An 11,380-nucleotide genomic window follows, 5' to 3' on the forward strand; every position below is an offset into this window, starting at 1 on the left:
GTCTTTGGAATAGGTTTGCCTAGAAGCATATGAAGAGGCTCCAGAGGTATCATGACACCAGTAGTGCTATGAATCAGGTCTTGTATCTTGGTCCAAAGAGGGGTGAGAAGAGGGCAAAACCAAAAAATGTGTTCTAGAGTGCCTTTGTTATTGCATCCTCTCCAACATAAATCAGATGAGCCAGGATAGGCTTTTGATAAAATTTCCGGTGTAAGATACCAACGGAATAAAATTTTGTATATATTTTCCCTAATTTGGATACACATTGAGGAGTGCTTAGCATTATCCCATATGTCAGACCAGTCATCTAGAGATATAGGTGTGGAGATTGCAGACGACCATTTTGCCATATAAGAATGGTCTGGAGACCAGGATCCAGATTTAGTCAGTAACAGAATATAGATTTGGGAAATCAGGCCTTTCTGATGTCCTGCACTATCACATAATCGCTCAAAAGGAGAAAAATGTAGCGTAATTTCGGGTGTATGGATAATTGAATTGATAAAGTGGGTAATTTGGTTATGCTCCATTATCCGTTGAGGAGTGAAGGAAATTTTGTTTTTAAGTTGAGTTCTAGTATATGGTTTACTTGTGAGGGGATGTATCCAATCCTTAAGGTTGAAGTAACCCCATTTATACCAAGTGCTCATGAAGGACTCAGAAAGGCCTGGTTTGAAGGAAGGGTTGCCCAGTATTGGTAATAATGGTGAAGGAGAGGACCTCAACCCGGCCATAGAAGCGGTAATACGCCAGATATGTAATGTGAATTTAATTGTGGGGAGTATAGGTTGCTGTTGTTGTATTTTAGGTACAGATTTTGCCCAAATTAAGGAGGCTAATGAAACCGGGAGCATACTTGTTGCTTCTATAAGGCCCCATTTTGTATATACTTTTAATTCGGACCATTCAGATAACTGACGTAGATGAGCAGCATAGTAGTAGTAGCGTATATGTGGTAGCCCCAAACCTCCTTGTTCTCTAGGAGAGAGGAGAATGTTTTTGTGGACTCTTGGCCTTCTATGATTCCAGACAAATTTGTGGAAGGCCGTTTGTAGGGCTGTCAATTGGGAGGATGGGATCAATACTGGGAGGGTTTCGAAAAGATATAGAAGACGGGGCAGAATGTTCATTTTTAAGGCGTATATTCGTCCTAGCCAGGAAATCTTGTAGGCAGTCCATTTGTGTAGATCTTGCATGATTCGCTGTATAAGAGATGGGAAGTTACACTTATATATAGTACTATAGGTAGGTGTGAGGTGGATTCCTAGATATTTTAAGGAGTGGGTTTGCCATTTATAGGGAAAGCTACTTTGTAAGGAAGTAAGGAGATCTGAGGGAATTTTTATGGGTAAGGCCTCAGTTTTATCCTGATTCAATTTGAAACCTGATAAGGATTCAAATAGAGATAAGGTGTTATGCAGGGCTGGCAATGAGGTAAGTGGGTTTACAATAGTCAATAGAATGTCGTCTGCGAATAAGGAGATCTTATACTCGTGTCTACCATGGTTAACTCCCTTTATGTTGACATTTTGTCTAATTGCTTCTGCGAGAGGCTCAATGCTAAGGGCAAATAAGAGTGGGGAGAGGTGGCAGCCCTGCCTCGTGCCATTGAAAATTTGAAAGGGGTTAGTGGGGGCAAATGGTAGTTTGATTGAGGCTAATGGGCTCGAATATAGAAACTTAATCAGGTGCATGAAAGGACCTGTAAAGCCTTGGTGCTCCAGTACTTTGAAAAGGAATGACCAATTCAGTCGGTCAAATGCCTTCTCTGCATCCAAACTTAGGAGCAGAGAGGGCCTGCTGGTTCTGCTCATTATGGATATTAAGTTTATGGCTCTACGTGTATTATCGCCCGCTTGGCGGCCTTGGATGAAACCCACCTGATCATTATTTATGAGTCTAATTAATATGGGATTAAGGCGATTGGCTATAGTTTTAGTAATGATTTTTAAATCCGAGTTTAGAAGGGAAATAGGTCTATAGCTTTGAGGGAGTTGGGGGTCTTTTCCATCTTTAGGGATAACTGTGATAAGTGAGTTAAGAATTGTAGAGGGTGGGAGTTCGCCTTTCATAATTTTATTGGCCATATCAGTTAAGTGTGGTATGAGAACTGATTGAAAGTGCTTGTAATATGAGTAGGGAAGGCCATCTGGACCTGGGGATTTAGAAGAGGGCAGTTTTTTAAGGACGTCTAGTATCTCAGATGTAGTGATAGGGGTGTTTAGGGTGGTACAGTCTTGGTCTGTTAGTTTGGGGAGGTGGAGCTGCTCCAAGAAACTTGATATTTTTACAGAGAAGTGTGGGTTGGTGGATGGGTCCGGTAAGTTATAGAGTTGTTTGTAGAAAGAGGAAAATATACTTGCAATCTTAGTTGGGTCATAGTGGGTGGTGCCCTGGGAATCTTTCATTGCATAGATTGTATGTTGGGAATTTTGCGGGTTAAGCTTTCGGGCTAAAATAGTGTGTGGTTTATTACCTCTCTCAAAAAACAGCTGTCTAGTCCATTTGAGGCTTTTCTCAAGTTGAGAAGATTGGAGAGTGCGGATATCTAGTTTAAGTTGCTGAATAGCAGAGTAGTTCTCTTGCGTAGGTTGTTGTTTGTATGTATTAAGTGCTTTTGCAAGGGAGTTATTTAATTCTTTGAGTTTGTTTGAGGTAAAGTGCTTTTTTCTAGAGCCCTGTGAGATAAAAAAGCCCCTAATGAAAGCTTTATGAGATTCCCAAATTAAGCCTAGGGATGAAACCGAGCCGATATTTGTATCAAAAAATGCTTGTAACTCCTCTAGGCATTCTGAGGTGACCCTTTTGTCTTTTAATAGGGATTCGTTTAACCTCCAATGCATTGGCTTGTGTGGGTTGGACCCCCAATCTATATCTAGTAGCACTGCTTGGTGATCAGACCAGGCGGTAGGAATTATGGAAGCGTCAGCTAAAATGGGAAGGAGTTGGGCTTTGGCAAAAAAGTAGTCAATCCGTGAGTGTGAAGCATGGGGGGGAGAGAAGAATGTGAAGTCGGTCATAGTTGGGTTGACTATTCTCCATAGGTCTAGTAAGCCAAACTTTCTGAGAAGGATACGGAATTTACGGGAGTTTCGGTCATGTGAAGCGAATGAGGATGAGGAGATATTTTTGCTTCTATCTTTGATGGAGGAAAAGGCCAGGTTAAAGTCCCCTCCTAGAATAATTGTACCCTTAGCATTTTTTTGCAGTTTGTTGAGGAAAGAGGACAAAAAGGGAATTTGTTGTGTGTTTGGAACATATACATTTGCTAATGTAATTGGTTTGCCTGCGAGGGAACCCAGTAAAATCAAGAAGTGTCCTTTATCATCACGTATTATTTTTTCTACCTGTAGGGGAAGTCCTTTCTTGCAGATTAATGCTACCCCAGCTCTTTTTTTTGGCCCCGAGGCTAGGAACACATCAGTATAGTGTTTATTATGGAGGCGTACGGAGTCCTGGGAAGTCAAGTGCGTCTCCTGGAGGAAGGCCAAGTCTACGTCAAGTCTCCGTAGGTCTCTTAAAAGAGATAATCTTTTTTGAGGAACATTGAGGCCCTTGGTATTTAACGTGTACAGCTTAACCATTGTCTAGAAGAAGGAATGAATTAGCATGTAGGCAACCGGTAACCCTTAGGTATAGAACCTTAGTATAGCATGGAAGTGTAAAGAAGAAAGGAAGAGAAGTATATACATAAATCACATATAACCTAAAAAACACCTTTTTGGAGAAGCTGAAATTTTGAGGCAGTCTCGTAGGCACCTTTCCGGAGGTACATGTAGGGGCCCAAGAGAAAAAACCCTCAGAGTCCAGAGCCCGATCCCCTAATGATGAATGTTTAGGGAGATCATAAAGTGTAGTGGGCTAGATATGCCAGTTGAGGGTAAGCTTATGATGTCAATCCAATTTTAACAATTTTCCCCCTGTGGTTAGATCAGCTCGGCAGAGCTTCCATTTCGTCCTGGTTGTCAGGATAAGTAAGGCTGCGCACGGGGGTTTTGTTCCACTCGGAGATATGTCGAAACTTTCGTGGGGGGGATCTGGCCGATGGGGAAAAGGAGTGTTGTATTGGCAATGCTGGAGGTAGTCGGAGACCCATTTGCTTCAAGAACATAGGTGCATCGTCTATGTCAGTAAGCGTGAACTGAGCACCCAACGTGTTAGCCATAAGGCGGAATGGGAACCCCCATTTGTAGGGAATTTTTGCTTCATTTAACAATTGCGTAACAGGTTTGAGGGCCCTTCTTTTATTCAGAGTAATAAGTGACAAGTCATTGTAAATAGACAGTTCATCTCCTTTAAATGACACTTTGGGGGTGTTGCGCAGGGCACGCATTAAGGCTTCTTTTGCTTCATAGTAATGGAGTCGTATTATTACATCTTTGGGCCGGCGTGCTGTCGATTGCCGTTCTCCCAAAGATCGGTGAGCACGGTCCATTCGCCAGAATTCGCTTGGCTGATCAGGTACTATAGAGTTATAAAGTTCAGTAAGATGTGGTTTTAGGAGATCAGGTGTGATCGCTGCAGACATGCCTTTAATCCTGATGTTCTGTCTCCTATCTCTATTTTCACTGTCTTCCTGAGCAGATCTTATAGCTTTCAAGTCATTCTGGATGATATGCTGCTCATCTTCCAACCCATGGTGTTTAATAGTCAGAGTGTCCATCTTTGCCTCTAAGCTGCTAGTGCGTTCTCCTAAAGATGTAATGTCCCCCTTAAGGTCTTTTATGGCTGAGAGTATAACTTGCTGCAGTGAGTCATGTAGGGCCTGATAATGCTTATCTAGTGTTACCTCCAGCATTGCTGCAGTCAGCGGTGTCTCCCCCGTGGACTGTGAGGCCATCCCAGTCTGTTGTTGCTGTAAGGTATGGAGGGCGGATGCAGAGCCTGCAGCATCAGCGTGGTCGGCGCCATCTTGGGAGGGAGGAGGGCGGACGAACCGATCCATGGATCCGGCTTGTGCGGGTGGCTTGGGGGCTGTTTTTGTAGCCATCTGTGCGGGGGGATGTCCGGATGCTGATCTCCGTGTCCGCCAAGCTTTTGGAGCGGAGAGGGAGCGGATAGTGGCGGTTTCAGTGCGGGGTCGGGCCGGAGCTCTGTCTCTAAGCGGCCATCCTGGATCCGCCGCGCATGCGCCTTAGTACTGATAGGTTTAACAATACCTCACCAGAGGAGCTGGTGGGTACTAACAGTACAATGCCCCTCATCAGAGTCAAGGGCCCTCTGGTGAGAGTACAGAGGTCAGACAGATCGGGTTTGGCAACAGACAGACAGATGCAGTACAAAATCGGAAGGCAGAGACTGAAAGGTATAAACACGCAGAGTCAGCAGCAAGATCAGATGGGAAAAGGTACAGAATCGCTGAGCAGAAGAATAGTCAGAACAAGCCAGAGTCATGCACATATAATACACAGTAGTATAATGATTAGAGCTATCAAACAATTCCTATCTTGTGTGAAATCCCCGGTTTCCTCCTGAATCAAAGCACACCGGAACTATCTAAGGGTCTGAGCGCTAACACAAAGTATTCGCAACAGCAGACAAGTTGCGAGTGAATCAGCTAGGCTTTTGAAGCAGAGTAGACCCATCAGGCACGCCCCCTCCTATCAGCCAATGAGGAGCGGCGAGCGTCTCCTCTGATGTCAGCCGACCGGCTGGTCAGCTGATGCGCCTCCTTCCCGCATAAAGGTCCTGTCTATGTGCGCGCGCGCACGCGACAAAGCAACCCTATGTGCAACAGACAGCCTCAACCTTGGCTTGCTAGATGCCTGAGGCACGGATACAACGCTAGACAGGGAGCTGTAGGGAGCCTAGGAGGTAGCGCTATTCACCGCAGCTGTCTCTCCAACATTTGTTACAGTTATATGCAGTGAGTTGAGTTCACTGAACAATAAAGGTAGTTATATGCAGTGAGGTGGGTTCACTGAACAGTAAAGGTAGTTAGATGCAGTGAGGTGGGTTCACTGAACAATAAAGGTAATTAAATGCAGTGAGGTGGGTTCACTCAACACAACAGGTAGTTATATGCATTGAGGTGGGTTCACTGAACAATAAAGGTAGTTATATGCAGTGAGGTGGGTTCACTGAACAATAACGGTAGTTATATGCAGGGAGGTGGGTTCACTCAACAATAAAGGTAGTTATATGCAGTGAGGTGGGTTCACTGAACAGTAAAGGTAGTTAGATGCAGTGAGGTGGGTTCACTCAACAATAAAGGTAGTTAGATGCAGTGAGGTGGGTTCACTGAACAGTAAAGGTAGTTAGATGCAGTGAGGTGGGTTCATTCAACAATAAAGGTAGTTAGATGCAGTGAGGTGGGTTCACTCAACACAACAGGTAGTTATATGCAGTGAGGTGGGTTCACTCAACACAACAGGTAGTTAGATGCAGTGAGCTGGGTTCACTGAACAATAAAGGTAGTTAGATGCAGTGAGGTGGGTTCACTGAACAGCAAAGGTAGTTAGATGCAGTGAGGTGGGTTCACTCAACACAACAGGTAGTTATTGTAACGATTTGTGTCAGCAAATAACAGAATTCTGATTATAGGTGATCTGCAGTATCACCTATAATGCAGATGTATACCTGATTATATGGTGATCTGCAGAATCACCTATAATGCTGGTATATCAGAAGCTGTAGTGACAACAATATATAGTGATTTGGTGCAACAGTAGTACTGATAGGTTTAACAATACCTCACCAGAGGAGCTGGTGGGTACTAACAGTACAATGCCCCTCACCAGAGTCAAGGGCCCTCTGGTGAGAGTAGAGAGGTCAGACAGATCGGGTTTGGCAACAGACAGACAGATGCAGTACAAAATCGGAAGGCAGAGACTGAAAGGTATAAACAAGCAGAGTCAGCAGCAAGATCAGATGGGCAAAGGTACAGAATCGCTGAGCAGAAGAATAGTCAGAACAAGCCAGAGTCATGCACATATAATACACAGTAGTATAATGATTAGAGTTATCAAACAATTCCTATCTTGGGCTTGATTCACAAAGCGGTGCTAACCTACTTAGCACGTCTTAAGTCTTTAGACGCGCTAACCAGGGTGCTAAGTAGGTTAGCACCGGATTTCTCAATCAGATCGCGCGGTAACTTTGCGCACGCAAAGTTTTACGCGCGCAAAGTTTTATGCGCGCTAAGTCCCATAGGCTTTAATGGGCACTTCGCGCGGAGCGCCCTGCGCTCTGTGCAGTACGCGCGTAAAGTTTTACGCGCATAAAGTTTTGTGCGCGTAAAGTTTTATGCGCGAAAAGCTTGTTTAGACGTGCTAAGGGGGTTTTCACAGGCGTGCTAACAGTTAGCACCGCTTTGTGAATCAAGCCCCTTGTGTGAAATCCCCGGTTTCCTCCTGGATCAAAGCACACCGGAACTATCTAAGGGTCTGAGCGCTAACACGAAGTATTCGCAACAGCAGACAAGTTGCGAGTGAATCAGCTAGGCTTTTGAAGCAGAGGAGACCCATCAGGCACGCCCCCTCCTATCAGCCAATGAGGAGCGGCGAGCGTCTCCTCTGACGTCAGCCGACCGGCTGGTCAGCTGATGCGCCTCCTTCCCGCATAAAGGTCCTGTCTATGCGCGCGCGCACGCGACAAAGCAACCCTATGCGCAACAGACAGCCTCGTTCGCAGCGTGCTAGACGCCTGAGGCACGGATACAGCGCTAGACAGGGAGCTGGAGGCAGCCGCGGAGGTAGCGCTATTCACCGCGGCTGCCTCTCCAACATTTGTTACAGTTATATGCAGTGAGCTGGGTTCACTCAATAAACGTAGTTAGGTGCAGTGAGGTGGGTTCACTCAACACAACAGGTAGTTATATGCAGTTAGGTGGGTTCACTCAACAATAAAGGTAGGTAAATGCAGTGAGGTGGGTTCACTGAACAATAAAGGTAGTTAGATGCAGTGAGGTGGGTTCATTCAACAATAAAGGTAGTTCGATGCAGTGAGGTGGGTTCACTAAACAGTAAAGGTAGTTAGATGCAGTGAGGTGGGTTCATTCAACAATAAAGGTAGTTAGATGCAGTGAGGTGGGTTCACTCAACACAACAGGTAGTTAGATGCAGTGAGCTGGGTTCACTCAACACAAAGCTAGGTTATGCTGTGAGCTGGGTTCACTCAGCACAACAGGTAGTTAGATGCAGTGACCTGGGTTCACTCAACAGAAAGCTAGGTATATGCAGTGTACTGGGTAGTACAATGTGCAGCTCCCTGTCACACACACAGGTAGTCACTGAATGTGCTGGGCTGCTGGCAGTGGCACACACACTATGAATTAGCAAGCCTGTGCATGCAACAAAAGTGTCAGTTTGACATACAGAAAAAAAAGTACAGGACTAGCTCTGAAAAGAGCTGTTGAGGGGTGCTATAAAAGCAATAATAATCAGCCAGGAGCAAGCTAAGCAGCAAAGAACCTAACTAATCTTTTCCTAGGAGAACACTCTGCAGCAGCTCTCCCTAGTCTGTCTTATTGCAGCAGGCACGAGTGAGTGTAATGGCTGCCGGAGGCTGCCTTATATAAGTTATATTACTAAAGTTCGCCTGGAACCGTTTGCCGGCGAACCGTTCGCTACATCTCTAATACCTAGCTGTTGTGTTTAGTGAACCCACCTCATCACTGCATATACCTACCTGTTGTATTCAGTAAACCCACATCATCACTGCATATACCTATCTGTTTTGTTTAGTGAACCCACCTCATCATTGCATATACCTACCTGTTGTATTCAGTGAACCCACCTCATCATTGCATTCAGTGGCACGCTTTGTGGACATTCAGCGGAGAAACAACTTGCCGGTGAGACGCTTGATATGTGATAGCCCGACTTGCTGGAATTCGACCCTGGTCATGTTCTCTCGCCTGCTAGAACAGGAGAAAGCCGTCACCCAGTACCTGTACAATTACAGTAGAAGGACACAATCTGGGTAGATGGGGATGTTGTGGCCCAACAACTGGACACTGATGCGAAATGCATGCCGGCTCATGTGGCCGTTTGAGGAGGTGACCAACCTGGTGAGTCGCAGTGAAGGCACCATCAGACTTGCCGTCCATAACAGATTTTCGTTAAAGTATTTAAAGTTGATTAATTTCACATATACAGCAGGGCCTCGAAATTCCTCCTGTATTGTTATTTTTGGTCACTACCTCGGGACGTGCATGCCATGCCTGCTGCCTTCCTTGGATGTGCGGGGGTGGTAGCCGTTTCTTAGGCTCCCACCCCGGACCGGAATCGAACCAGGATTCCCCTGGCCATTACCCGTGGTTACTCGCAATGGCAGGCTTGCCCTCCATAAGATTCTCGTTGCGGGTACTGAACAGCAAGCAGAACAAGTATTTATAAAAATAGATGTAAGCTTTAACAATGGTAGAGAAAGAACCATTGAAAGTTGATAAGGCAGTCAGACATTACCTGACACAACTGAGTTAGGAAGAGCAATCTTGCCATGGTGTGCACCAGTCCAGCACGGCCGTCACTATGCAAACAGCTGTTTGCGGTGCGTTACACAGTGAGTTTGGTCTGTCAGTGTGAAGCAGTACTCTAATTACACTCCCTGATTGATGTATATGTTACGGCCAGAACCCGAAGTTTGGCCAGAACTAGAAGTGGCCGGCCACTTCGGGTTCTGGCCGGCCAATGTGCGAACTGGGCGCTGCGCTGCGGCCAATGTGAGAAATGCAACAATTCCTGTAAGGTTAATGTTATGTTGTGGCCGCAGCGCAGCGGGCAAATGTATCACATCTTTAGTTTATTCAATGAAATTAAGCCGCCGGCTTTTTCTCTGCCTCTCTCCTCCCCCCGCCTTTCTCTCCTTCTCTTATGGGCAGCGGGCGGGGGACACGCGTGTCCAGGAGAGTCGTTCGTCGCGGCAGGAGAGCAGAGCGGGGAGGCTGCAGACATTGCTTTTGCCAGCACCCGCTCTGCAAGAACGGCAGGATTACCTGCCGCGAGGAACGACTCCGGAGGGACACGCGTGTCCCCGCCAGGCTGCCCATAGGAGAGCGAGAGAGGCGGGGGGGGGGGAGGAGGAGAGAGAGGCAGATAAAAAAAGGCAGTTCGCACATTGTCGCCGGCTTAATTTCATTGAATAAACTAAAGATGTGATACATTTGCCCGCTGCGCTGTGGCCACAACATAACATTAACCTTACAGGAATTGTTGCATTTCTCACATTGGCCGCAGCGCAGCGGCCAGTTCGCACATTGGCCGGCCAGAACCCGAAGTGGCCGGCCACTTCTAGTTCTGGCCAAACTTCGGGTTCTGGCCGTAACATATACACATGCAAGAAGTTTTAAAGCACTTTAGGCCTGCAATTTAGCATTCAATGTGATTTCTGTCCTTAAAACGCTGCTTTGCGTCAAATCCAGATTTTCCCCCGAGACTTTTGGCATCTATCCCACTTATCCATGCAAAAACTCAGATGTTTGACCCCTTGAAACATCTTTTCCATCACTTTTGTGGCCAGCATAATTTTTTCTAGTTTCAAAGTTCGCTTCTCCATTGAAGTCTATTGCAGTTCGCGAAAGTTCGCGCGAACCAAACCTTTCACGGAAGTTCGCGAACCCGGTTCGTGAACCAAAAATCGGAGGTGCGGGCCATCTCTACTTGTCTATATATCTTATCTAAAGTTTAGATATGAAAGGAACACAATTATGCAATGAATAAAAGTTTATCTTGGATTCACTTTAAGAAATGTAACTCTGTAAAGTTTGTTGCATTAAACTGTACCTATTATAGAAATATGGAACATGGCATTTCTGAGTAATGAGATCTTAAGGTCAGGACCTCCCCACTTCTGTTTTTTGTATTATTTGCTCATCGCCTACCAATGCCGCATATATTTGTATTTTAGTTCTGTGCTTATTTATACTATGCATTAACTGCTTCCTTACTTTTGTCACCCTCTTGTACTTGTATTGTATAGTGCTGTGTAGCATGATGGACCTCTGGCTTCACCGACAGCATGCTTGAACTGGATCACTGATTAAATGAAAATCGAGGATGAGCATGACGCGTGTATGAAAAAAGGGCGCCTGGAAGAAAGGGCGCGGGGTATAGCCGAAATTTAAAATTTTAATGCAAAACCATATTTTTCGTTTAAGAAGTTGTAAACGAAAATGTAGTGCTAAATAGGTTAAATAAACGGAAATGAAATGGCGAAATACCGTCTATAACAACAAACGAATTATGAAATGAAACGTCAAATAGCGTCTATAACAAAAACAATATTTACACTTGTATTAAGCATAGCAATGCAATGGTATATTTTACAGATATTTTACTGCAATTATACCTAACTGTAGGCTCACATAGATCTCTCCCTATCCCTATCTCTAACCCCTAGACCCCCTTTTGTTTAAATATACATAATTTAATAAATTGTA

General features: G+C 45.2%; 1 long non-coding RNA gene across 2 annotated transcripts in view; it reads left to right on the top strand.

Annotated features, from left to right (window-relative positions):
* Nucleotides 1-11,158, top strand: part of LOC137522677 (uncharacterized) — a 29,045-nt gene extending 17,887 nt beyond the window's left edge. For both annotated transcript variants that reach the window (XR_011022399.1, XR_011022400.1), the window contains exon 2: nucleotides 10,921-11,158. This is a non-coding gene — a long non-coding RNA (uncharacterized lncRNA). The remainder of the gene's footprint in view (nucleotides 1-10,920) is intronic.
* The last annotated feature ends 222 nt before the right edge of the window (nucleotides 11,159-11,380 follow it).

This window comes from Hyperolius riggenbachi, chromosome 6 (assembly GCF_040937935.1).
Source record: "Hyperolius riggenbachi isolate aHypRig1 chromosome 6, aHypRig1.pri, whole genome shotgun sequence".
Lineage (NCBI taxonomy): Eukaryota > Metazoa > Chordata > Amphibia > Anura > Hyperoliidae > Hyperolius > Hyperolius riggenbachi.